This window comes from Gavia stellata, chromosome 3 (genome assembly GCF_030936135.1).
Source record: "Gavia stellata isolate bGavSte3 chromosome 3, bGavSte3.hap2, whole genome shotgun sequence".
NCBI lineage: Eukaryota > Metazoa > Chordata > Aves > Gaviiformes > Gaviidae > Gavia > Gavia stellata.
Window position 1 is genome coordinate 27,204,102 of NC_082596.1, and position 26,607 is coordinate 27,230,708.

Genomic DNA, 26,607 nt, shown 5'->3' on the forward strand with positions numbered 1-26,607 from the left:
CTCCCCTCAGCCTCCTCTTCTCCAGGCTAAACAAACCCCTAACTAAACAAAACCATGTGGACCACTCCTCTGCTAGCAAGGAATGTACCAAGAAAAGAAAAACATGTACCTAAATAAGGAGTTTCACACCAAGTTGGAAGAAAAAAAGAGAGCAATCTGATGGGCAAGTTAGATAGTCGGAAAGGAAAAAAAACCCATGTGGTCCAAAGAGCTACATGCAAAGTGAAAAGAGAGACAAACCCAAAGGTACTGTGCTAAGTAAAAATAGCCAAAGAAATCAAGCTAATTAGTATGAAGCAAACAAGCTTGACAGACTCGCTGAGGCCAGGCGGAGGGTGGAGAGGGGAGGGCAGGTAAGAGGTCAAATGAGCTCTTTGCTGTAGTGTTCATTTAACAAGATGAAGGTCATGTCTCAGAAAGTGTGATAGATTTTTCTGGATGGGGAAAGTGAAATGTCATCAAGAATTATGGTTATGTCATAGTGGTAGTCTCATAATCTTGACAAGTCTCCAGTCCTTGCTTAATTAGTAGGCCTCATGTTTCTGAGGGGGCAAATATAATAAGAAAAGCTAGCTGTAGATATTTAGCAATTCTGAGGAGACGCGTGACATTTTCCACATTGTATTTTCCTGTCTCCCGTGCATCAGCCACAAAATTTTAAATTGTCTGCAAGAGAAGGAAGTTGGTGGAAGATGAGTGGCTTATATATTTAATCTACATCATCTAATGCCTCAGTGACAGCCTATTATTGTCAAAATACAACAAAGCACTTATATACATACTTTCTTCTAAGCATACAAATAGCTCTGCTGAAGTCAATGGAATTAATCTAGTGCTTAAAATTAAGCATTTTCTCCAGAATTGTATCAGAGCAAAAGCTAAATGCTAGTGTAGCCGGTCACAGTAAAGTGATATACTTCAGGAAAGATGTGCTGGACCTGTAGTGTAGGTTGAGCTGGGGGCACTCCAGTCACAGAAAATGCACCCAAGAAGTCTCTAATGGGTACTTGTCCTTCCTCGGGTGAAGAATGATCTCATTCCTGGGGTCATGACTTTCGTGCTGAGCACAACTGGACAAAAGCTCTCCTAATGCCTTACCCATGCTGTGGTAATATGATCAAGCTGATGAAGAGGAATATAGTTCTCTACAGTTATTCAAATAAGTTGAAACTTAAATAACACAAGGCCGATGGCTGGAAAATGCTAACAATCCCCCCTGCACACTCTGTGAAGAAGCTATCCCAAAGTATTTAACATTCACAAGTAAGATTAGATGGATTGATATATTCTTGGAGAAATATCTATGTGTATATTGTATTTGGCATAATTTATTTTGGAGAAATGTAAAATAACAGTAAATCTTCCAACAAAAGAGAAAACTCTGTGAAGGATGTTACAGACTCCAAACACAAACCAGATGAACGCTTTTTGCCATTTTCTGGTGTTAGATCAGAAGTCTTGTCTATTTAGTACGGAAAGGGGAAAAAGAAAAAGATAGGAATTGATGGAGGCTTGGAAAATCTTGAATGGCCTGTCAAGAGCTCTTACTGATGAAAGTTAAAGGCAACACTTGTAAAAATGAATTACATGTGCTATTTTTTATACTGCACACAGTTTAATAGTGAACCTTAATCTATTTTATGAGACAAATACCTTAATACAGACGATTTGCAAAAATAATGCAATGTTTACCCAAATAAGAATAACATCCTCAACTACCTTTAGTGCTAATTTAAAATGACAAGGGCTATCAATCCTCAAAATCCTCAGTATAACCTAATCACCAGCTGGGGTCAGGCCAACATTTGCTTTCTAGCAAAGTATTGTAGAAATAGATGAATTGCCCTGCTCTCCAGAGCATTCAATATTGGCTGCTTCTGAAATCAGAAAACCAGCCGTGAGGAAGCATCACAACATCTTATGCCTTTTTCATTATTATTTTTTATTATGTCCTTAGCTGCTAATATTTTTAAGTGTGTCACTTTCCAAACTCTGTTACTTTCTTAAATGCATATTAGTTCAGAATCTGTAATTTACTGCTGTAACCTCCAAAAGACCCTGGAAAACAAAATCTGCCTCTCAAAGGTCTTTTTACCTTAGGTATATAAATTTGAAGGAGATAAATAGGCTGAAGTTAATTGCCAGAACAAATAAGAAGTTTGGAAAGATTATTGTTTTTAGGAAATCAAAAGAAAATTACCTGACCCAAAAGGCAAATAGTGAGAATGGTAATAGATTTCCTGATTAAGAAAAATCTCTGATCATAAGTAATTATTATGGTAGAGTTTAGTTTTAACTTTTTTTTCTGAGTAGATATGAACTTTGTAGCTTTTGTACAGTCTTCTCTTTTTTTTATATGTTCCTACTTAAACTTAATAATAATAATGGTGTAGTTCAGTGTAAATTAGTTTGATTTTTCCATTCCTCTAAGAAAAATGTGGTGCTGAAAAGGTGTCGTGAATCCCGCGATGTGAGTCAAAGTTTCTCACACTGGACGTCTAACTTGTCATTTTTAAAAATGTAGGTCTACAAATATAAGTGTAATGTGTCGTTCCATTTGTTTGCTACTAGCTAGAAAACAGCAAAATGATTTTACCTTGTCATAAATAAATGGACTTCTGAGTAGTCCATTGGGAGGTGATGGATGACTGTTCACCATTCCACCACATTCTCACGAGCTCTTGTAACATAATACCACAGCATGGGAATTTTTGTATAGAACACAATCATACATACATATAATAATATCTGTCAACTGCTGCATAAAATCTTCCCAAAGAAATTTGCAGAACATCTTCAGCATGATAGTTTCTCAGTATTATTGTATGCAGTTTAAAAAGCCTGCAATAGCATCTTTGAAACCCAAGACTTTTTTCCTCTTAAGTGCAGACACTTAACTTAAAAAATGCTGATATTTTATTGTAATTACTACCTTTATCCTGTTTCTAGTTCCCTTTGTCCATTACTCTCTAGATAGTGGAGCAGTACAGAAAGATCTGTACGCAGCCAGAATTGGGGTGCTGTGGGATAGAACATTTCTATTATCCCTTCCCTCATTCAGTAAAAAAAGTATGCAGCATGTCATGACTGCTGTTTTAGTTATTAGGCCAAAGAATACAGAAATTTTCAAATGGAGCTATTTTCTCCCCTTCCTGCCCCAAAACAGCAGCTCCTAGCTTTCTCTATTTATTTCCCCAATGACTACAGGTGTGAATTGAAGAAATAACCCTGTACGTGAGTTAATTCAGCCTCTACGATGTCTTAAAAGTGGGCACTCTTTAATCAACTTCTTATCACCTTGAACTGTGACTGCTAGAGGTTGTGATATGAATCATAATTTAAAATGTTCTGGAAACCCTTCATTTAGGTCTTTAAATTATTCTCAAGCAATGTCTCTGAAATAAAATTCTTTATCTGCCTTGCTGGTGCTCTTCCTTTTGCAGAGCTTTATTACAGTGTGTCAGAAAAGTTAGTTGTTTAAAAACTTAGCTGGAGAGATGAATAAAAATCCTGGGTCATATTTTTCTGGTGCTGCTGGGTCTGTCTGTCTGTTAGCTTCGCCACGTTGCAGGCTTTGGATCTTTCTAAGAAGTGCATTTAGCTCCAGATTGGACAATGCAGTCTGAGAAGCTCTTGAACAAATGGTGAAAATATTCTTCTGTGGTGTTGCTTAGAAATTTCTAAGGAATCTCCTTTTTTGTTTTGGGTTTTTTTTTTCCTTAACATTTGCCTCATTCCTGTCACCTCTCTGCAGGGCTCTCTCCTCTAGCGAGGGAAGTGAAAACACAGTCCATTTCTCCTTTAGGCAGCTGCTGGAAGCTGTAAGCCATTCAAAGAAACAACCCAGGACATCATCAAGGTTATGTACCTTCAGAGTTATTGTCAACATCTCATGAGCTATCCAGTGGTTTTCATCCTGATGTCAGTCATGAGGCTCATTCTATGGCTGAGTCATTTGAAATCTCGCCAGGTCAGAATGAGTTTCTGAGTAAAATTGGGCTCATGTTTTGAAGATGGCCTACAGTGGTCAATAATAAAAAAAAATTAGTCCTCATACTTTTTTGATTAGGAAGAAACAATTTGTGAATACAAAACTAAAGCAGTGTGAAACTGGTAAAAAGATTTATACAAACCATAGTGATCTGACCCTGCAGGTACCTTCCACATCTGTATACATAGTTATCTCAATTTTAATGAGAGTTGGAGTCTAAAAGAAAAATCGAAGTTCTTTGTCAACACTTGTCCACATTCTCATTCACATTGCATATGTATATGCTCTGAAAACATTGAAAACTAGAGACTTGTAGCTCTTGCAGTACCCATACAGTATACCTATCACATTCAATTCTTTTTAGATACCCTGCTTTGAGAGGCAAAGTGCTTCTGATAGCCTTTTCATTGTTTCAGAAACTCCTTTTCTTAAGTGAATCCTCATGTGGTGGATGCTTTACTTTGACCATTTTTTCCAAGTCTTTTTTCTCCTGTGGTTTTATTTTCCTTCAAAGTTGTTGAAGGTTGAAGGTGAAGTTATCCTCTGTTGTATCTAATGTTCATTGTTGTAGCTAAATGTCCAGCTCTTGGTGGTGCAACAGGAGATGTCATACACTGACTCTGTTTCAGGTTACAAAAAACTAAAGCCTACGGGACATTTAGGGTTGGCAATTCAGCCTGTGACTTCTCACCACGACCATCTCCCTGGGAGTGACAGCCACTGTGGGTTCTAGCTCCTCTTCCAATGGCCCCTGGGATACTACAGGTCAGCTTTCCAGAAGTGGTCATTCTGCCATTTTGTCCCCAGCAATGGGGACTATTTGCAATGAAAGATCCAAGAGTGTATCAACCCTCTTTTCTAGCTCATGAGGCTGAACATTTGCTTGGATCATTATTCTTATCAGACTGAGGGTTTTCTTGTCTCTTCTCTCTGCTCCCAGGGAAACTGAGGCAGACCATCCACCATCCCTGCCACCTTCTAAGGACAAGGCCCTTTTTCCTAAGTACTAAATGTAAATGACAGTTTCAAAGGCTTCTGTATTTACAAGACTTGATGAAAGAGTCACCCAATCCCTCCACTTTGCTTTAGGGAAAATTAAACCAGGACTGTTCTACCACCTCAGGAGCTCTCTTCACCATCCCCTGGCTAGGATGTCAAGGCAGCCCTGAACAATTAATGAGGCCATAAGGAATTCAACTCACAGTCTCAGGCAGTATTTAGAGTTAAGCAGCTCCATGATTATCACATGAGATTAAAAGTATAAATGTCTTGATCTCTTGGAAAAGCAGGCCTAGACTGTGGTAAAGAGAGATTTTGCAGTCTTTTCACCCTAGGAGATAAAAAGACAGGGAATCCCTTGCAGCCTGTCTGTTTGACAAATAAATATTTTTCCAGATGTGAAAAGTTGAAGCGTATCTGTCTTATGGAGAGCATGATGCGTGTTTTGTTTTTTTCTACTTGATAGTTCTTTTTTCCACTCTCTTACAAATGGATGGGTTTTTTGGGTTTTTTTTGAGTCTCATTTTGTGTGCCCCATTTTTGCATCTGGCAAAAGAGCGAGGAAGGGTGCATTTACTAAAAGCAGTGATGGAGGGTGATGTATTTTCTCCATGGTTCTTCGCTGCTGTGCAGAAGATAGCCACTTGTCAGTGCCAGTAGTTTTCCTCCATGTCCTGATATATCCAGAGTAAAGACTGGATTGGGCAAAGGGTATGGAGGATGAGCTGACTTTTTCCCCTAGTCATGTTAGACTACTCAAAGGTTTTAGCCTTCTGTAACCTGTTACTCCTCCCAGGAGCTGGTCTGCACTGGAGCCAGCCTAGTTGGGAATTTTCCCTGGCTGCGGGAGCTCCGTGGAAGTGCAGGGAGGATAAGAGAACAACACATTGACTCTTGCATATGTGAAGCTCCAGATGGGGAACATCCTCTGTGCCTGGGATCTGGAAATGCAGTCTGTTTAAAAAAGGCTAGGAAAATCACCGAAGCTTTTCAGTGGCCTCGTATTGCTCATGTTTCTTTTTCAATAATGCAAATATGCTGTTGTATCCTGGGTAGCTGGTGTGACAGGGCTCTCCCAGGGGTGGGGGTCAGGCTGTCACAGCAGTCGGGCTGGCAGCCTTGCAAGGTTGACCTTGGCCAATACCCAATGCGACCTGGGCACACAGATCGGGCACTTTCTGGTGTCCATGCCGTACGCACTGTGCAGCTAAGCAGAGCGCTTGCTTTGTCTGTGCTGTCAGCATAGCACTTTTTCCAAGCACTATATACTCTCACTACAGGATTATAAAAAAGAAATTAAACTGGAGCCCATTAAGCCTGTTTACTCTCTGCTGCAAATATTTTTACCACGTAGTTTTGTGTGCAGGAAGTGCTGTAAACTTCAGCATTGCTGCTGGCTCCTTTGTAATCACTCTGCTGATTATGAATTGCTGCCTTTTGGCAGTTGCTGCTCGCACGGTTATGATTTCTGCTGGTGGGAGGGTAATAGAGGGGAAAAATATGGAAAAAAATGCACAGGCCACGGAGACCTCAGGACAATTAATGTCCTTCAGCAAAGTGGAGTAGGGTACAAGATAAACTAGCCAAATCCAAGGCTTGTGGCAACTCTATTACTATCTTCTCCCTCCTGCAAAGGCTTTATCTAGACATATATGTGAAGAAACTAGACCAACCAGTTGGGACTTGATCACAGTATATCAGAAGAAGCCATGTAGCCTAAGAGCTGGATTACAAACATCACAGCAAAAGTCTGTTCAAAAAAAAGAAGAGAAAAACATTAAACTGTAAGATAAAACAAAAATCACCCCTTTCCTCTGTGTGCAAAACAGTGATCTGAGCAAAAAAAAAAACAAGAAGAAATCCCCATGGTTACATGATAGCTGATGTGTTTTATTTATTTTTATGGGATAATATAAAGCTTCATACAGTAAATGTGAGTATTATAGGATTTGGTGTGTTAGTATTTTCATTATGAACTCATATTTTTCAGAAGTTTATAACCTGGCTGTTAGCACTGGTGTGAGGGCTTTGGAGCTTGCTGTACCTTGGCTCAGTCTGAGGCACTGACCCCCTCTGCTCCCTGTGAAACTGGGCACTTACCAGTCTGGCACTGGTGTGTGGGGGTGAGCAGGATGCTGTGGGACTAATGGGAATCTTTCAGTTAGAGAGGGAGAATGGACATCGTTGATTTATTTTAGAAGAGCTGATTATCTGGGGGAGAGGAGGGCACGTACATATGGAAAACTTTATCCAAAGAATTTCACACCATCACGGAGCAGAGTAAGTCAGTTCTTTGTTAGGCTGCTGATAGCAGATGGCTAAGTGAAGGCATTGCTCAGTAATATTTTCTGTTTCTCTCTTCTTTTGCTGTTTGGTTCTGTCTCAGGCTGGATATCTAGGAAAGCGTGCACAAGAGCAAGCCTTTTGGTTTGGAATTTCTAGGTACTCTTCAGGTAGTTGTTGGCTTCCCTCCTGCATTTTCCTTCTTGGTTGATCAAAATCCTGTTTAGACTAATTTCACGATACCCTCTCTGGTTAGCTGCTCTCCATCTTTTCTTCAATGTAGGTCCTTATAGGAATCTGTCATTATCAAACTCAGTTTGTATCCTCTTCATCTATCTTGCATCTTCTTTTCATCTCACCCTGTTCTTTTTCTTTTCTCCTTGTTTAGCCCAGTGGCAGAAAAGGGCTATTAATTATTCCCGTGAAACTAGTGTTTCTGCTTGCATGAGAGTGCTGTCAGACTGATCACATTTGTTCACATTAATGTGTCTCACTAGATTGTAATGGGGCATCTGACAAGATTAGATTCAAATTCCAGAACTTCGCATCTGTCCTTGCACAGTCCCTTAGTTTTTCCCCAAGAAGATCTAGATTTGAGAACTGGAGTGCCTTGGCTAGCATAAACTCTCTTCTCTGTGCCCACTTCTTGATCTCCAGTGCTAACTAAAGCTATTCCGGGGGGTGGATGTTTCAAACTTTTACTTCTGCACATGGTCCAAGTGAAGCCAATGTGCTATGGAACTGGCACTAGTAGCCAACAAGTTAGTGTGGATGATCACAGTGGGTCTTGTTAGAAATAAGGTTCGTATGATGGGATCCGAACTTGGCTTCTTTTAAAGCAGGAAATCCAAGATGATACCTCACTCCCATCCTTGTCTCAGCATTTTTGTGAAGGGCCAGGTTAAATAGCAAATTTTGCTCACAGAATTGCTTTTAATTGCCTATTCTCATTCTCCAGTCTCAGTTCTTCAGGAGAATATGTCTGAGCAGATGGCTTTGACTATAGCATGGGCTATGTACCACATAAGAGTACTCTGGCAAATATAGTTAGGTATCTGTCTGATATGGATGACAAGAGACAGTGAAATATGTGAGAGTGTGAAGCTGAAGTGTGGTTACTTCTAAATGCTGAATTAGCTCTGGTTCCATTTTTGTTTCAACAGTTATTACTTTCTGTAGGAGCATTATAACAAGCTGAACTCGACTTTTAATTTTACCATGGTAGTAGAATGAGTGACCTTTGGTTTGCTGTAGATACTTTTATAGCAGAAAGAGGTGAGAGGTTTAGGAGACAGTCTGATGGAGCACAGGAGTCAGAATTTGGGGACTGAGGAGAATGCCATGATAAAACATAGTGGTTAGTGATTTACATGTCTGGAAAACCAATTTGTCTCAATGGTACCTGGTAGAGTAGTTAAGCCAGTGTTATTATCTCTGGTTCCTTCTGAAGAGGAAACAGAAGTGGGGTGCTGACATGATGCCATGAATAATTGTTGGTGTTTTGGTGTCAGCATGAGGAAATCAAGCCTTCCTGCCCCTGTTTGCTTAGCTTCTCTATAAGGCTGGAGTGTCATACAATAGGTGAAGAGGTAATACACTTGGCTAGTCAGAGTGCTTGGGCTATCATTTGGGAATCATTAACAAAAATCTCCTTTTCCTTTGTAATTTTCTCTTAATTCCCTGGAGTCTTCTTTATGTTATTTCGGTGTGTGAGGCAGTGGTGTTCTTTGGGAAAAGGCTCATATGAAGAAATGGTTTTACACCACATCCAGAGGACATTGCGGCCTGTCAGTCTGATATCCTCTAGAAATGAGACCCATAGCAAGAATAGATGGCCAGGTCTTGTGTGAGCACTTGCTTCTCCATGGGATTATATGGCTGCCCATTTCTCAGCTCTGGTGGAAACCAGGAAGGCTAAAATGAGAGCACTTGTCTAAATGCTTGACTTAAACCCATGTGGAGCTGTATGACCACATCCTCAAATTTGCTTCGGTATTCCTGGGAGGCTAGTGAAAAGAGAAAACGAAGATTTGGCAAAAATAAATACCCATAGTCCTATAAGAACAAAGTTGTTTGTTTGACATTTATTTGTCACCATTTGTCATTAGATAATTCTCTCATTCAACATGTTTGGGAGCCAAAATAATGCCGTGAAGCTGGGGTTACTAGGCATAGACCCTGAAAAATAGAGAATGGCTAAAGTAATGTGTGAACCATCTGTGCAGCTGGATATGGTTTCTCTAGATGATGAATGACCAATACATCTTCAAGAACTGGGGAGGACTCATGAATGATTTGCGTAAGGAAAGGAGATGACATTTGTCAGCTTCCACTGTCTGGTTGTTAAAACATCTAATTTTTGAAGCAAATATCTTTCTTCTTTCTCCCCTGCTATCCCTTGCAATAGGGAAGGAATCCCCTTTACACATCTCAGTGTCTTCTCTTTGCTTTTCTTCATGTCCGTCCTCAAAAGTCCTTTTTGTGATGTCTACAAAATATCCTCGAGACTTATAGAGAGCTAAAACTCTGGCTTATTAAGATGGCCAATGATTAAGATGGCCAATGTTGTCTTCCCCCCCGCCCCCCTTTTTAGTTCCCTTCTCTCTGTAGCTATCTGTCATCCCCTGGTTTATGCTGAGATTGGAAACTCTTAGGGATGAAGACTGGAGGTCCATAAGTAGGGCTCATAAAATAACAATTATAGTAATTGATAACTTATTCTCCTGAGATAATTGAGTCATTTGTAGACACCTTGCTTTAAAAGCAAAGATATATCCTCTTTCCATCACTGTTCCTCTTGCAAACTCCATGATCCCATTTCCAACATGAAAGCAATTCTCAGACCATGTATGTTTGTGTGTATACTTTATAACAGAAATATTTTTTCAGGGAGCTATAATGTTTTAGTTGCCACTGCAAACATGTCAGAGGAGTACGTGAAACTGAGCTGACACAGTGCAGAAGCTTTATTGGCAATTACTCCTGAGACACACACACTGGACATTTAATTAGTAACACAGCCAGTTATATTGTGGACTGGGAGATAGTAGGAGATTTCCCGATGACTCCTTAGACAAACAATTTAACCTTTTTTCTTATTAGGGTGGTGATACAATGCTATGATACTATGGTCAAAACTGGGGTGGCAGGTAAGAAGGTGTAAACTGACAACCCTGTAATTGGAGATGGGTGAGGGATTCCTTTGCACAGAGGGTCAAATGCTGCACATCGTCCATGGGGACTGTGTTCCTGGCACTGCTTGGGCAGGGCCTTGCTGTAGGAAAAGCATTGTAGTAAGAACTGAATAAAAACTGAGTGTAGATGGGAAAGACCCTTGTCTCCCACCCAGGTGATTCCCTGTGCTGGTTTCCTTACGCAAAGGAAGGTGATGTGGCTGCCCCAGCAGAAGCCCCCCGCCTTGTTTCCTGGTCCCCATGGGCCCAGGTGTGAACCAGGCTGGAAAGGTGATGGACAGGTGTGAGCACACCCTGCTCCCTGCACCAGGGCATTTGCCACCCAGATGTGGCCAGATGTGGCCATGCCCATCCTGCAGCAGAGCCAGCAGGTACCACAGGGATGACAGTGATACGGAGCAGGGACTGTCCCACGCTATCCCTGCGTGGGCTGTGCTCCCCTTCTGTTGATCCCACAGATTGCCCAGGACAGGCAAGGCTCCCACCCTTCCCCAGCACAGCAGGATCCTTGGGGACCTGTTCTTCCAAAGAGGCTCTTGATCTAGATTTTGCCATGCAAAGGATAACCTCCAGGTAAGGATAGGACCCACTACATTTATAAAGTGACTGCTATGTTTGAGGAATAACTCTCGCCACTATTTCAGCAGGAGGAGATTTAAGCTGTGAAGGCATAATGAATTTAGATACGTGTTCTGTGCAGTGTCAAACTGTTTAATTTCTAGAAGCTGAAGTTGCTAGCCTGTTGTTTCATGTTTCTGTCTAATTGAAATGTTAAAGAACTGATCTTTCTGCTGTGTATTTAGTCTGGACATTCCAGCCTTTGAACTCTCACCAGTGCTGTGAGTAATATTATCCACACACATTCACTCTATTGTTACATCAAAATCTCTACATGTAATTTTTTTTTTAAATCAAAGGACCAGCATGATGGATACACTGAAAATATTCATTTGGGAAAAAAAAAAAAAGGAAGAAAGAAAGAAAGAAAGAAGGGAAGAAAGAAGGGAAGAAAGAAGGGAAGAAAGAAAGAAGGAAAGAAGGAAGGGAAGAAGGAAAGAAGGAAAGAAGGAAAGAAGGAAAGAAGGAAGGAAAGAAAGAAGGAAAGAAAGAAGGAAAGAAGGAAAGAAAGAAAGAAAGAAAGAAAGAAGAAAAAAGAAAGGAAGGAAGGAAGAAAAAATAAAAGAAAGAAACCTAACCCCATTACACTAGCTCTTGGGGAAGGAAGGAGGAAGCTTTCATTAGAGTCACCATCATTTTCAGTTTTAATCACCTCTGTTCTTTTCAAATTAAAAAAGAAATTTTGATCAAGGGTCTAGAAGACCCAGAAGTGCCTTCTGGGGTTATCTGAACCAGTCACCTGTTTGGAAGAGACAGCCTTTCACCATCAGACGGATATGCATTTTCAATAATTAACTATTTTTAGCGTGGCATAAGTGAAAAATTAATAAGCCCCAGCAGCAAATAAGCATTGCAGTGTGGGTAGAGAAGAAAATACAGGCCACAGCTCAACCTCCCGCTTTGAAAGTTCAGCTCCCTTTCTTCTCCCTGCCTCCCCCGCCGCAGTCCCTGAAGGGTGGCTTCCCTCTTTAATAGACCCACATTTACACCGAGAGGTTGCCATTTCCCAGCTAGTCCAAGCATTAACATTTGTCATCTCATTTCAGCACCTCCCATAAGCAATTGCAGCCCTGAGAAATAATCTATCCCTCTGGTTTTTTTTTTTACCTGGCCAAGGGCTCCGCACAAACTGTGGGCATTCCCCCAGGGAGCTTGTTGTTCCTGCAGTGCTCCTTGACCTGTTCATTCCTTCATTCCCTTTGCTGGAGCCAGCAGTGAGCACGAGGGCTGAGCAAGAGGATAGCGTCTGTCAAACAGCATTGTCCTGGATGTAGGGACATTGCAGCTGAGGTGGAACAGGAGGAAGAATGGACCCCTTACAGAGCGCCTTCCTGCTGGTCAAAGCGCCAGGAGCACCGAAAGCAGCCCTGGCACCCCTCTAGGCAATAAACAGGTCTGTTCCCGGCTGCTGCAGTGGGGACACAAGGCTGGCCCGAGGGGTTACGTGAGAGATCCTCACTCACAAACCACGTCACCGCCAAGGTGACAAGCAGATGACGCGGGGAGACAGGGAAGCACCTGGGCCATTTAGTTTCACCTTATGCCTGCTTTTGACACTACCATCTCCAAGGTCAGGGTACCACGCTCTGCAGCATGTCCAGCACGGATTGTTCTCTTTGAATTTTAGCCTAATTTTCAAACAAACATAAAACAGTGAGAGTTCTGAGCAAATGGAGGAGAGAGGTCTGCAGTGCCTCTGCAATGTTTGGAATACAAACTTGGTCTAATGAACCATCAGTGAGGATTCACTCAAACTGGAAGGAAATGAAGACTACAATATTTGCAGTATGCAGGTGTGTGAAGCGGGATGAAGCCAGAGCAAAATGAGCTGAGCCAATTTTTAGGCAGCTGCACTTCCTTTTGCAACAGGTTGTCCAGCCCACCTTGAGCACAACGTACACGTGTCCTAAATATTTGGCAGGTTTTAAATCAGCAACTGACCCGTTTTCCATTCTTTTAAATTGAAGTGAAAACTCAAAAATTGAAAATTTAAATTGAATCAAGAAAGGTGTGGTCTAATTTCTGTATAGCAGTCATGAATTTAAAGGGTCCAATGATCATTAAGGTACCAGTAACTAGGGAAGAACCAATGGAGTGGAGCACTAGCACTTGAGACTGGAGCACATAGTTAAAGCATTGTGTGGAATAATGAAATGAAATTTTGTTCAAGCAAGACTCTTACAGACTAGAAATACTGTAATGTAAGCTGTGGGTCCCTCTCTACAAAAAAGAGAACATATACAGAAATCCACAGAAGCCATTATTTATGTTATCACTCAAATTAGAGACTAAGGAAATAGTACAGGCACAGATGATGAATTATACAATAACAAAGGCTCAAATATCCCTAATAAATTTGTTTTTAAAATAAGCAATTTAATGACCACATCCTGGTTAATAGGTGGAAAATGACCCCAAGATTTTGATTTGATGGGGCAACTGTTATTGATTTCAGTAGAGTCCTGACAGGGAAGGTTTTTATGTGTAAAGTTTGACAAAATATTAAGGCAGGTGGAATCACCTGCCTGACAGATGTCAGTCATGCAGAGTCTCAGGGGTATCAATGAAGGGATACTTGAGATGATGGAGTCTGAACCAGTTCCATTTTCCTTTCGTTTTTCAGAGCTGCCCAAACTTTTCTTTTCCCTGTAGACAATGCAGTATTTTTTCCTTTGCAAAGCTAAATCAATTACTTGCTTAACTATTGTTTTACTGAGAAATTTAGCTAGATTACTGGGATGGGTTCAGGATAATGACATGTTTTTAAACATTAAGAAAATATCAGTCCTTTTTTTATTTCAAGTATCTTAATGTAAAAGGCAAACCAGCAATTCTTATCTATAGGTTTGGATAGCTGGTGTAATAGTTATGTACTGGTCAGAAGTGGGAAAGGACACTTAGAAAGCATTACGTGAGAGAGAAAATCAGGATTTTATTCTGAAGCTGCTGATGCTTGAGCTTCATATTTTCAATTAAAAATGATAAAGTTAAGTACATAGCATGTCAAGTTAGCACAAGTGGAACCTGAAATGAAGTATGAATTATTTGTAAAACACTATGTAGATATAACTTTCCTCACAGTAGATAAGTACATCTTTGTGCTGTGTTTGCTGAGTGGAAACTGTTATATTTTTCTGCAGAAGAAGGAGATGCCATTGGTTACACCCTGTTTGAAAATGTATTTATGGTCAGACCCTGGAGTATTTGAAACCACTGAGGCGAGGTGCTGACAGTATAGATCAATGTTTCTTACTGACTGAGCTGACCTTTTTTGTACCAAGAAGTGAAATCCTTATGGGACAAAAACTTTAGTACCTGGCTGCTAATAGTTGGATTCAATTACCCAAGGAGTGAGCTGAAAAAAAGGTACAGCAGTTAAAGACTTTTGAGACTGTTCTAGACAGGTGGAAGACAGATCACATACCTACTGACAATATAATATTCTTTGTATGAATTTTGAATGTAGATATAAATTGCCTGCTTCACAGCCAGACCTGCAGTGGTGATTTCACTTCAGTGTATGTAACCCGGAGTGCAGATTTGTAATTAATAATAAATCTGGGCAAACAAACTTTGCACAGCCTCCCCCTTCATGACTATGAGGTACAAAATCAAAACACAAGCCAAATATCACATTCCTTGAAAGGAATGGGATCATACACAGGAAAAATCCCATCAAAGGCCGCCCCCCCCAAGTTCACCCCACACTAAAAATAACATCCCACAGAAAGCTGCCTTCCCAATAGCACATCCCTTCCCTACAAGCCTTTTGGTTCTCCATGGCATGGCTAGATGTAGAGCAGAAACACGCAGAGCTCACATCAGCACAGCAAACGTTCCCTCTTGTGCCTGGAAATTGGATGCACCATTGTCATTGCCAGAAGAGAGCTATGATACTGACACATGAAAGTGCTTCTGACAGCCTGGGGAAATTGCTTTATTTTTTCCTTGCAGAAGAAGATTTGCAATCCAGGCTAACAAATTATTCTTTTATCTAGTTGTTTGCGTTATGGGACCCCAATCCAGGATCAGGGCTCCTTCATGGTACACATTGTGAAGACATGCAAGGAAGAGAGCAGTTGGCACCCCAGAGAGCTCGCAATCTGCATAACAGGCAGGAGCTATGTGTGGAAGGCAGCTGGGCTGAGAGAATACAATAATGATAAAATGGGTATGCATAGCATCCTTCTCATTAAAAGATGGTGGTAATTTGAGGGCATCATGGTGGAGGTAGCTTGAAGGAAGAATTTAAATGAGGTTAAGAAGCCAGCTATACAACAGGGATATTTTGCAGTCATGCTTTGGGCTGGGAGGCATCCAGGAGGTGCTTGGGGTAGAGGGAAATGCAGGCACCGAGGTAGTGCTGGGAAGGCTGATGGCAGGTGACAACAGTCTGCCGAACACAGGCTTCATTAATGCATCTCAAGCCACTGTAAAATTTCATTTGTCATTGTGGTGGGCTAGTCTAGGCCACACTTTGGTTTTTTGAGGGGAATTTCAAGCGGTCCTAAAATAGGTACTGGAAGATAGGCAACGCTTCTGGCACTAATGCTCTTGGGGTAGACGAACATAACCTTGGATGCTGCTTCCTGATTTATGGAGTAAAGTAGCAGTAATCAAGGAAATACGGTGTTGTTTTCACTCTGGTGAGTGTCCCAGGATCCTCAAGCTCCAGCTGGACAGCCACCACTCAAGGACAGGAGGTCGGGTAGGATTTTGGGTATACATGGGCAAAGATACACAGATGCTCTGCAGACCAGAGCATACAGATCTCACAGCCAAAACAAAGTCTGAAAACTGACTCTGGGTGTAGTCTGGGATAGCTGAGACCTCTGTCTCTAATCTTCAACTTCTGAATAGATTTCTGTACAGCTAGAAACTCCATTAATGGTGCTATTTATCCCTCATTTATCAAAGTAGCAAGAGTTATATTTTTCTATTGGCTTTACTGGATGCTGTTCATGGACTGACATTTATAGACTAGTTTCTGATGCTGATTTGTGCTAAAGAGTGTGGGCAGGTATCGTAACACCGGACTAAAACAGCAGGGCCATAATTTCATAAAAGAATCTTCAAGAATGTGCAGTCCCTGTAATCTAGGAAGGAATGATTTGCAGTATGAGACCGTAGACTAAAATATGAGTGGACAGGTTAATGGGTATTTGTAACGTGGACAATAGTTTGTGAACAGTGATTAGCGGTTGAAATCTGCCTGCATTTCACTCTGGCCACGCACGTGAAAGAGCTGTGATGCAGTTAGTTAGCAGAGACGCTGTATTTGTAGGACAGCAAAATTTAATACCAGAGATGCATCTCTGTGGCCAGGAGAATGCCATATGAAGTTCTTTAAAGCCTCTCTGCAACTTTGAAATCTTAGCTCCTATTTCAGAAGTGGCTTAGGCACTTAACTGAGCGATATTTTCCAAATCGTCTAAGTAGATTAAAGACTTAACCTCCTCAGAAGTCAGTAGCAGCCCACTATGCAGCTAGATAGCTAGGTACTACTGCTTAGGCACCTTGTCAATTTGCACTGAAAGTCAGTGGAATTTGTGTTTCTAGAGACTAGTGCCACTTTCCAGAATGGGCTTGGGTTTTGTAGTAAATGAAAGTATATATTAAAGGACAACTCAGACCTGAAAACTTGCCTGTTTGTCCAAGGTGAGAGCATGCCAGAAGTATCTTTATATCTTTACTCTCCCTTACATGACCAGTGAGCTGCACCTCGACATGCCCTGCCATCACCTGTCTCAAGTGCAGACAGTCTTTGTGGGCAGCCTGAACCTATGGCATGGCATTATGGACATGAGGAGCCAAGTTGGGGACCTCCCAGGGCATTAGTCCACTCCCTGGCTCAGGTCTCAAGGCAGACCGGACCTTCCCGTTGGCATGTCTGGGTTTTGCCTGTTGTCTACAAGAGCAGCTGTCTGCCAGCTCTCTGGCTGTACAGCAGCCTGATGTGTCTGTATGGTGGGGGAATGGGTGCAAACCTCTGGTTTGTTCGCTTTTCTTTTCATTCGTGCTGGTCAGCGAGACCGTGTTGCAGAGAACCTGCTGGTATTATTATTATCAACGTGCAGTAAGACTCCTTCCATTTCTAGTATCAAAGATCTGTGTAGGCACTAGTCCAGTGATGAAGAGATGCTTGGTGTAGCAATTGGGGGAAGGAGTAGTTTCATGTACAAAGGAAACATTCACAAGTCAACTTTCATCTTCCTAAAATACTTCTTATCTTGTGCCAGGAAAGCCAGTGGGTGCGGGGTGCGTGACCGTGTGTGTGCTGACTGTGGGTGGGGGAATGGGACTGGAGGTTTGTTTACTACAGTTTTACTTCATTAATATTTTAGTCTCAGGTGCAGAACTTGGAGAGTCTCACTGAAGTCGCGAACAGCACTGATTGTGGTGTTTGTGACAGTGCCATGGGGCATTTGCATTATTTATCCCAGGCTGCACTACCCATACAGCTTTCAGGGAATATTTTCAGACAGAATCGCTAATTAGCACATATGTGGAATCTTCTCAAAGCAGTTGGGAACTCTCCTCATTACTTTTTAATTTTTTCTATTTGCTGAACGTATGTCAAAGATGAAAATTCAGAATGATGGTTTGAAGGAATTTTGCATATTAATTACTCCAAATGAAAAGAGCGGGATGTTCTATCCGGACATTGAGAAAGACTGTGAGTGTCTGGTCCGGCAAGCTCATGCAGCATTGCTTTTGGGCTGTCACTTGGTTTCCCAGAGTCGGTGAGGACAGCTAAGGCCTTTGCTTGCTGTCCTGAAGTCTTGCAGGCCATTGCTTGCTGGCACTTAATAATCACCCACCTTCACCTTGGATGTTGCTGCTGATTAGTTCTCTCTAAACAGATCATAAAGCATGCCAAGCATCTTCCATCTTCAGATGAAAGATACTTTATATATGTGCATAGCCAATTTTTTATTTCAATTTTAATAATGTATATAAGGAAACTCTTATGTTACTACAGTGTTAAAAATGTTTTTAAAATGCTCTTAAAATGTTTTAAAAAACCTCTATCACTGTATGGTCAGATTGACCCTGACTAATTTTATTAATTTTTACTCTTTATTTTCTTATCTTAGTAAATTCTCTATGTTTTTACCTTGATTTCTCAATCACACATTTTATGTGTTCATTAAGTGATTTATCTGAATTTACAGGAGTGGTAGTGAGAGCAAACTGTTTCTTGTACACTTGTACTTTGCAAAAGACTGATTTTAAAAACAGCTTTTCTAAGTTAAGGCTCAATTTAGCAGCCACATTAATGTTTAAATTTTATTTATTATGGATTTAAATACAACACAAAAAAGCTTCAGTCTGATATCCTAGGCACCCTTTTCTAGAAACTAGAACAGCAGCACTGAAATGATGAAAACCCAAAACATTAGCACACCTATCACCTCACAGTCAGCTAAAATGCATAGTGCAAATCAGAAAATGCTGTTCCTTTTGTTCTTGCCCACTGAAAACAAAAAGACAAATTCTCCATCCCCTGCCACAATCTCTCCATCCTCCCAAGTGCCTGTTCAGGTTTTCCAGCCTATGGGTAAGGTCCACAGAGGAGAAAATGCAGGGAAATTAGTGTCAAAACTGAAGGCTCAGGGCTGGTTAAAAAATGGAGGGGCTTTTGCTGAAGAAAACTTTTCAGCAAAACTCTAAACTATGCAATTTCAAACCCCAGAAATACCCCAGAGTCTTATGCTATGGTTATACCTCAGTCCTTCATCTATTTTAAGGTCTTGACTTTCTGAGCAGACCACATGATGCACCATAGCTTCTCTTTGTCTGGAGCCATGGCAGAACTGCCTGGGGATGGCTCTGGCCGCGGTGCATCATGAAAGCCTGATCTTATTAGGGAAGTCAGTCTGTGCAGGTCAAGAAGGTCATGAAGCGTCTGACCGGGAATCAGGTATCACAGCAGCACTTCTGCATCAAAACTGCTTTGATTCTGATTTATACTGTGCCTGAGATTTAAAAAGAACAACAACGAAATACCTTGGAAACTGAAGTGTACAATGTTACAATGAAAACTTTAAATAACTGGGGGAAAAATAGATATTCCTTTAACAAAAACATCCATTTCTGTGAAAAATTCAATTTTCTGCCTGAAAAGCAGATTTACTGGAAAATTTTGGCAACTCTACAAAGGATCACTAATGGTGAGAATTACTGGTGGCTCTCTGTCTCTTCAGCTCTGACAGATCTGGCTTATTCATCTCTTCCTGTGTCAACTAAAACAGGTTGGCATAAGGCAGTGTCAGAGTCATTCCTCTTACAGCAGGAGCCTTGCAGAACAAAAGAGCTGCTGCCGTCTGTGTTGTTGTGATCTTTAATATGTCCTCAAGAGATAGCCTCAAGTGGTGGGCAGGTAGTCATACACAATGTTAGTCGTGAAGACAATGAAATGGGAAAGGAGGCAATAAAAACATTTTAGCTAAATTTTTGATTTTAAAATTTAAATTTCTCCGCTCTTGAAATGCAATTGAACCAATTCAGGTGAAATCAGTCAGGAAAAGGAAGTACATGTCAAAGATCATTTAATAAATCAGCAAAATATTTATAATTGGCACCTGTGAATGACTCCACGGTGGTTATGTTCAGTCCTGGTAAAAGCAGGCTGGAAAACCCCCAGCGTGTTTTTGGGAAGGATGGGGATATTGTCACTAAAGGTGAAAGCCTGTTTTATTTTTTCACCCTTGTCATCTACTGTCTGTGCTGCCAACCTCCACTTCAGTTGCCACAGTGCATAAATTACAGTTTAGATCACACAACCATCCATCATCAAATCACCCCAAGAAAGTGCTACTAAAGTATGTTGCCAGTTCTCCCGGTTGACACTCTTTTTGTGATTGACACATATCTAACTTACACCATCACTTGTGTCACTGCTGAATTTGGCCCTGAAACTTCCTCGGGAGCTGTGCACATTAAGTCAATCTGAAAGTTTCGTGTAAATCAGCTCCCTTTTGTTGTCCTTTTTGCTTTCTGTTTCTTCTATTTACAGTTCCCCCTAATTATTAGGACAGTTCATTGGCTTCTTTCTAGCTAACTCAGAACTTATCTAGGCAAGGTAGAAAACGGGTTAGATACCTCAAACTTTGGCTATTTATTATTATAAATACTTATTTACTGTCTATCATTGCAGTACCTGGAAGGTAGCCAGTACATAAAATGAACATACCTTGATAACATACCTTGGTAGTAAGCCAGTGTCCAGAATCTGCAAGCATATGAACAATTTATTTTTATATACATATATTTGCCACATGATCCATGAACAGTTTGCATGATTATATATATAAATCACCAGATTGCTCTTTTGGCTTACAGTTGATAAGTCGGAATGAATAATCATGAGAGCTTTCGATGGGCACATGGTTGTGCCTTTTCCACATGCAAGTGCACCTAAGCCATGTTAAAACCTGACTCCAGGTTCACTGCATTTGGATTTTTTTTTTTTTTTACCAGTGTGCTGCTGAGATGAAATACCAAATAATATTTTCTGGAACAGATTTTGATGAAACTGCTAAGGGTATGGGGTCTGTGTATACATGTCTGTATATATACATATATAAATTTAAACCTACCATGAATGAAAGGGTCTAACAAAATGAAAATGGTTTAAAATTATTGAATTTTCCTAAATGGTGTGAGTCAGGTGTGCTGTGTTTGAAATTATATACATTATGACTGCTTTTCTCTTTCAGTCACTCAGAACTGCTGTAAACTAACTGCTAGGTAAGGTCTGCTAAGTGTGAATCATTTAATTGCTGTTGTTTGTGCAGCATCTGTTTCATAGCATGTTTAATTATTTTTGTGTGTTAAATTCATGTAGGTTACTTGAGAATTGCCTTAACTAAGTGTTAAAATTGCAGCCGTTGCAGAATTCGTTATCTTGATTATCGTTAGAGATGGGCAGAGGAGATTCTTCTTCACACTTTATTCTGAAAGCTTAAAGAGCAGCTCAAAATTATGCTTTTAGTCTTATATGTACCTTGCTGGTCCCTTGACAAGCCTCGCTCTGCAGCTGACCTCAGCCTGAAAGGCTGCAGAGCTTTCTCTGAATTCAGGTAAGGATCTCAGAGTTTACCCGAGCAGGTATTAGCTTGGGAGCAGTGTGGCTAATTTTCTCTGCTGGTGTCAGAGTATCTCAGGTGTGTTCAGTGAGCCAAACAGAACAGAAAATCCCAAGAAAGCCCATATTTAGCTGCAGCATGATAGGGTGGGCTGGCACCTAGTTATTATGTGTGTATTAACACGGTACTGTATATAGTCCTACATTTCAATAAGGTATTGAAAAAGCTGAAAATACTTGGCAACATTTGCCTAAAAAAAACCAACCATCAAACATTTTCACTTTCAGGCAGTAAACTGGTAGGGCTATGAATTTACTTGGCTTTGTACTCAAACTGCTGAACTACCCTTTTCTAAACTTCAGTGGAGTCTAATTTTTATTAGCCTGTGGCTTTAGGTAAGCAAACTGTACTAGCCAGTCGTACACTTTGTACATCAGGAACTGAATTTGAATGGGGTTTCCCTTATTTCATTTCACATTTTTGATGACTTTGAAGTTGCTCTTGGGAGCTATTTTCAGCCTTTTTACCACTGTATGAGCTAGAAATATTCTTTTAGTTAGAATCAGAGCTTTTAACATTAAAAAATCACCTGATTCCAGCAAGTGGGAGCTCTCAGTACAGAACAGAATTGCGCAGCTCACAGTAAGAACTGGCAGTGCTGCTAATGGTCCTTAGCACTGGCCTTTGATGCTGTGAGCATGGGATATAGTGCATCATGGCAATTTATGCAGGCAGCTCACATGGTCATAGCACTTACTTGTCCTTAATGGGGTTGTGATATAAGATAATGGATATCTTATTTCATAAGGAGATATTTAAAACAGTATCTGCATTTAGAAAGCCCTTCAAATCTGGAAATAGAAGAAAACGTGTGCTATACAAGAACTCCTTACCCTGCAAATACATAATCATGTGCAGATTTTAGGATGTGGACTTAAGTGAAAAGCTTAGCTGAGTTTTTTAAGAGAAAAATTTCTCAACTCTTCTGGGGATTTGAACTGCTATTCTACCGTCAAAATCAATGAACAGGATGGCTAGAATTCTGGTCGATCCTTGCAAAATGCACCGAGCACTTACTAAGTGATTCTCAGGCATCTTGAAATACAGTTACATCAGAAAGCCAGGTTCAAAAATAGTGTGAGTTTTCCAATAGACTGGTTGACTCACTTCAATTAACAGTTCTTTAATTATAGACATTCATTAATATCATAAAGTTCTTCTAGTTGGCATCAACTGGTATCAGGCATGTAACTAAAGTCTCATTTCCCTGAGGGTGTACATGGCTAGTTTAATTTGCCTGAGGGCTTTTGACTGTAGAATCTCAACCAACATTAAGCAAGTAAAGCTAAAGTACATTGGTGAAATCCCAAATCAGGACAGATGTTCCTTCACAACGATGTGCAAGCCCCGATATTCCCATGGAAACAGTTCTGAATTGAATATTTTCATGTAGTAATTTCAACTACATAACCAAAGTTATATGTGTGCATCTTCACACCCATATGTGGCTGTGGGTATATGCTAACAGGTTTAGGCAGTTACTCTCATAGTAAGGTTACCTATGGTTTTATGTGCATGGGTGTCTATATATATGCATACGTGTGTATATATATATATATTCAACATTGTAAATACCTGATGAAGAATTGATATTTCTCTTCTGTTCTTCCGTATGTTTTGTTCCTTGAGAGAGGACATTTCAGTGACAAATTCTAGAAATATGTTGAGGTCTTTGAAGACAATGCTTGGATTTTTCCAGGTACTGATACCAAAGCCAAAAGCTGGTGGAAAGCCGGTGTTGCTGTGCTGAGTACTGCATACACATGTGATGGCAGGTAAGCACCTCATTACAGGGAAAGACCTCCACTCTGTTACAGTCTAGTTTCCTTCTTTTTTTCACTGACCCACTCTTTTACAGGTGAAAGTCATTTCCATTTCCCATGTACATATAATCTTTCATTTTCTATGCCAAAACTCACTTTAGTATTTTCTGGCATTAGGCATTTCTAATCTGTACAGGATGATTTTTATTATTTCTCTCTCCTTAATGGTGTTTGCTTTTCAGTCACAGTCTATTCTCCAGATGTCATTTGTAGAGAGTGAAACCTTGCAGTGGAAACGAGAGACAGTAATTGGATCTTGGAAGAAGGCAATCCAGAGTGACCAAGGCTTGCTGGGAACAGGGGCGGGAGCTGCTGATGAAATGCTTTTAACAGCCAAAATTAAAGAAAGATACAACTTGTGAGAATGTTTCTCTGAAAGGGACTGTAAGAAATGTTTTTTTAATTGATTTTCTTACAGCTAGATGTCAGTGATCTATGAAAAAGACTTCTGCTCTAGAAATCAGAACCTACCTGTTGCACTCCTCTTAAACCAAGAGCAATACCAAATCAAAGGGCCTCTGAAAAATCACATTATGTCTTGCGTGAGGTAGAATCAGCTGACAAAACTCAGCTGGCATCAGACTCCCAAAATGTGTGACAGCCATCATTCAGGACTCACCTGGTCCTGGTGTTGCAGGATGCTCAGGTCTGGGATGCAGCTCAACTGATCCTTCTGTGCCTTCAGGTTATGACAGGTGATATACAGAGACAAGCTTTAGTCAAAAATATATTCATGATTAGATTAGGAGAGGAAGACACTGGAGACTGACCTCAAAAGAATCTTTTTTCCATAAGGCTGGAAATATTGAGGATTTAGTATTTGATTGTTTTGAGGTTGATAGAACATGAGCTCATCTGTTCTAGACCATGTTGAACGTGTCACTCTAAACCCTTCTGCCCTCCCAGACTTAAATGTGAACTCGTTACCCCAACCAGAGCATTGCTCTAAGATGGGTGTAAGACTTTTTCATTAACACTAACTCAAACACCGTCACATGATGATATATCATACAAAGCACCCACTTGTCATTTTTCAAAAAAAAAAAGGGGAGTGTCAATTAAAGGTTTTGCAGTGGAGGAGGTGACCTCGCTTTGGTCACATTTTAGCCTTTTACCCTCAGCACAACCGTACTGCTTATCCAACTTTCTCTGTTGGTTTCAGTCCCTGTCTTCATACTGAAGAAGGTAAGGGGAGGCCAGTACTGGAAAAAAAGGAAGAACCGAGGATAATAATACAGATCAAAACCAGCTCACATCAGTTGTGAAAATAAAAGTTGATTTATGTAAAGTTAGTATGTGCAAAAAAGGCATTTTGCTGTAGAAAGGGGCATGTAAAGGATGTAAACACCGTCTCCTGTTTGCAAGTATCATTGGACATGCTTGAACAATTTAGGAAACTACCTTTAGTGGGCAGACAGGGAGGAAGTTCAAGTTTAGCATAGACTCGAGGTAAAAGCTAAAGAAAATAGACTGCTTTGGGGCCTTAGATATTCCTCTATTTTGTCTTTTCATTCGGAAAGATCAACTTAGATGTTTCTCTGCATACCTGGAAGATTGAATGAAGGCATTCAGGACATTCTCTGGAAGTTTTAGGTATCTCTGACTTCATTAAAGTACATTATGTTCAGTTTATTTCAGTTTAATCAAGTGTTCTAGTTTGTTTTATTCTCTACTTGGTTTATTAATTCTCCTCAACAGTATTTATTTACCTGTCTAAAAATTTTCCATTATTTCCCCCAACTTATTATAAAAATATTGAATCATATCATTCCAATCATCACCTTTGATATCCCACAGTAGGCCCTTTAAATCAGATAGAAATGCCCATTAACAGTGTTTTTCTGGATTCTGTCATATAGTCAGTTTTTAATCCATTATAGTATTTGAAATATTGATGTTGTATGATGCTAATTTTTAATCAGAATATTCTTGTGGTACTAAGCTGAAGTGCATTCAGTCTAAATATATTAAGTCAATGCAGCCACTTTTATCAACATATATAGTAATTTCATAAAAAACATGATTAAATGAATTTGACAAGATGTATTTTCCATGAAACCATATTGATTGACATAATTATTTATTATCATCATTTAAATCCGTATTGATTGAACCCCTCATTTGCTGGTCCATTAATTTGCCTGGGTTTTGATGTCACACTAACTAGATTATTTGGCTATTGCTCTAACATGAGGTTTCTGGTAGTCCTTTACAATCTTTCCAGTATCCCATACAAGAAATGACAGTAAGTGCCTTGATTTTCTTGGCCAGCAATTTCAAAACACTTACTATTATGTTATCTGGATGTGGTGATTTAAGAAAGACTAATTTTTTTAAAGGCTCTTTAAGATATTTCCACCTATTTTTTAAAAAAAATATTTCAGCATTATAAATTGCCTTTGATTTTCCACCTAAAATGGAAATTGTTTCATCCAAAAGCCAGGTGAACTCAGTCAGAGGTTAGGAAATGATCCCCACCCACTCAATCAGTGAGATGTCTGAAGTGTAACAAGAAGCGCCAGGCAGCCAATGAAGTCTTCCACCTAGACTTTAGGAGAGCCTTTGACATCATTTCCCACAGCATTCTTCTGGAGAAACTGACTGCTCGTGGCTTGGACGGGTGCATTCTTCGCTGGGTAAAAAACTGGCTGAATGGCCGGCCCCAAAGTGTTGTGGTGAATGGAGGTAAACCCAGTTGGTGGCCGGTCACAAGTGGTGTTCCCCAGGGCTCAGTATTGGGGCCGGTCTGTTTAATATATTTATCGATGATCTGGATGAGGGGATTGAGATCTCCCTCAGTAAGTTTGTGGATGACACCAAATGGGGCGGGAGTGTTGATCTGCTGGAGGGTAGGAAGGCTCTGCAGAGGGATCTGCACAGGCTGGATTGATGGACTGAGGCCAATTGGATGAGGTTCAACAAGGCCAAGTGCCGGGTCCTGCACTTGGGTCACAACAACCCCATGCAACGCTACAGGCTTGGGGATGAGTGGCTGGAAAGCTGCCCTGCAGAAAAGGACCTGGGGGTGTTGATTGACAGCCGGCTGAAGATGAGCCAGCAGTGTGCCCAGGTGGCCAAGAAAGCCAACGGCATCCTGGCCTGTATCAGAAATAGTGTGGCCAGCAGGAGCAGGGAGGTGATCGTGCCCCTGTACTCGGGACTGGTGAGGCCGCACCTCGAACACTGTGTTCAGTTTTGGGCTCCTCACTACAAGACAGATATTGAACTGCTGGAGCGTGTCCAAAGAAGGGCAAAGAAGCTGGTGAAAGGTCTGGAGCACAAATCTTGCGATGAGGAGCGGTTGAGAGAGCTGGGGTTGTTTAGTTTGGAGAAGAGGAGGCTGAGGGGAGACCCTTATCACTCTCCACAACTACCTGAAAGGAGGTTGTAGAGAGGTGGGTGTCGGTCTCTTCTCCCAAGTGACAAGTGATAGGACAAGAGGAAATGGCCTCAAGTTGCTTCAGGGGAGTTTTAGATTGGATATTAGGAAAAATTTCTTCACTGAAAGGGTTGTCAGGCATTGGAACAGGCTGCCCAAGGAGGTGGTT